Source organism: Montipora capricornis, chromosome 3, assembly GCF_036669925.1.
Source record: "Montipora capricornis isolate CH-2021 chromosome 3, ASM3666992v2, whole genome shotgun sequence".
Taxonomy (NCBI): domain Eukaryota; kingdom Metazoa; phylum Cnidaria; class Anthozoa; order Scleractinia; family Acroporidae; genus Montipora; species Montipora capricornis.
Window position 1 is genome coordinate 25,947,341 of NC_090885.1, and position 2,500 is coordinate 25,949,840.

At 45.2% G+C, this 2,500-nt stretch overlaps 1 protein-coding gene across 1 annotated transcript in view; it reads left to right on the top strand.

Moving 5' to 3' along the window:
- Nucleotides 1-2,500, top strand: part of LOC138040014 (uncharacterized) — a 5,308-nt gene that overhangs the window by 2,194 nt on the left and 614 nt on the right. The window lies entirely within an intron of this gene.

The window sequence follows — 2,500 nt, forward strand, 5'->3', positions numbered from 1 at the left end:
ATGTAAACTCTCATTGTACCTGAAGAAGGCTGGTTTGGCCAGCCGAAATATAGTACATCACTAAAATCAAATCTACGTTGTATCGGCTCTTGCTTAAAATATTTAGTAATACCTTATCATCATGCGATACTGCAAGCATTAATGAAAAGATCACAACATAGTTTGCTGATGAACTCTATTTAACTGTCAACTGTATATTTAACGCTGAGGCCCTGGGGGCACCACAGAAATCGAATCAAATTTTGAGGCGAGGGGAAACCGGAGTACCCGGCCGGGGTCTACCCGGAAAAGAATTAACCTCTTGAAGCGGAGTAACTCAGAGTAACCAACAAACTCAACCCACATATACCAATACAAGGAACGATTACGTTTTGCAAACGTTGGCCGTGTAGCACTTATATTTGAGCAGACTTAACTGATTAGAGTGCAATGTGAAGTGCTAGTTTTCAACCCCATATGAACCATGTGAGCGTTAGCCCTACTAATGGAAATAAGCCCACACAGGCACAGAGAAAAACTCTGACCAGGGTGGGAATTGAACCCACGACCTTTGGGTTAGATCACCGCCGCTCTACCGACTGAGCCACAAGGTCAGACAGGAGCTGGCCGTGGAAACTGAAGATGTTTATAATGTCACTGCAATGAACATGTACGAGTACAAGGAAGGATTACGTTTTGCAAACGTTGGCCGTATAACACTTACATTTGAACAGACTTAACTGATTAGAGTGTAATGTGAAGTGCTAGTTTCAACCCCATATAAACCATGTGATCGTTAGCCCTACTAATGGAATGGGCCCACACAAGGACAGAGAAAAACTCTGACCAGGGTGAGAATTGACATATGACGCCGAGAGTGCTGAGAATCGAACCCGGGCCATATTGGTGAGAGGAGAGTGTTTTCACCACTGCGCCATCCCTGCTCCAAGTTCAAGGTCGAATTGATTCCGAAAAAATCGACATCACAGATACTACGTTCTCTTGCTCTTTCACGGTACGGTTGCATCACACGGTATGACTCCCGTTTCATATCATCATTACTTCCGAGCTGGAGGTGCCATTGAATAAGGGGTTGGACCTCGGAGGAAAAAGGGGAGGAGGGGGGGGGGGGGGGGGTGGGAGCTCAATAGGTGTTTCCCACAATACAACGGGTCGGGCCTGAAGCACGGCTAATATGCGAGCGGGGTTGACAGTCCGGGCTCCTCCCGATTAGCAATTAATAAATTGACTTGTGTGAAGATAACGTTAAGACGATAAAAAAGTGCACTACAGTTAACTACATGGAGTGGCTTTTATTCAACAACGCAAGGTGTGGGATAAAGCCCGAAGACGAAGTTGACGTGCATTACATGATGAAGAGATTCGATCTGATCCACAACAATGCTACCCGCTTCTGCTTCCGACTCCTACAATGCAGTCTACACTGGATCGTAAGCGACAGACGTAAGCGGACAGTTTGATTTTCGCTAGATCATATCGCTCTGAGCTTCTAATTACGACTCCGACTCCGACTCCGACGCATATCTGCGTGTATAAAGAAGGTAGTTCTGAAGAAACTGTGGTGCTGCCTCGGTGGGGAAGTAGTACACGAAATTGTTTGGTTTTATCAGCAGAGTTGATAATGTAAATTAACCACCGTACAGGGATTATAAAGCTGACGTTTTGAGCGTTAGCCCTTCGTCAGAGCCCTGACGAAGGCCTAACGCTCGAAACGTCAGCTTTTATTATCCCTGACTTAACCGAATAGGGTGTAATGTGAAGTGCTAGTTTTTCTACCCCATATGAACCATGTGCGCGTTAGCCCTACTGATGGAAATGGGCCCACACAAGGACAGAGAAAAAGTCCGACCAGGATGGGAATTGAACCCACGACCGTCGGGTTAGATCACCGCTGCTCTACCACTGAGCGACAAGGTCAGACAGGAGCAGGCCGTGGGAACTGAAGATGTTCAAGTCACGGCAATGAACATGTACAAGTACAAGGCAGGATTACGTGTTATGCAAACGTTGGCCGTGTAGGCCTTATATTTAAGCAGACTTAACCGAATAGAGTGTAATGTGAAGTGCTAGTTTTTCTACCCCATATTTATTATCCCGGTATTATCCCTGTACGGTGGTCAATTTACATTATCAACTCTGTTGATGAAACCAAAAAAATTCGCATATCAACGTGAACTCGCGGGCTTTCCTAACATATATGTCCTGGATTATCAAATGAAAATCATAGAAAAAGAAAAACAGTTATTCATTGCTGTCGCAGTGAGTGAGCCTGAAGCGAACGAACGAGGCAGCTCTCTAATCGAGAGAAGAACACCGTATTTTTCTTCGAATTGAAAGGCGCAAGGAATTGTGGTTATGCGCGGATTGAGGAATCAGTAGAAGCTTGCAGCCACGGCTTTTCACTGCTCAGTAAAACGATCGCTGTTGAAGAAAGGGTCTGTAAAACATGATTTTTGCAAGGGACCTTTCGATATTTGCAGTGAGAGTTTTCAAAGACTAC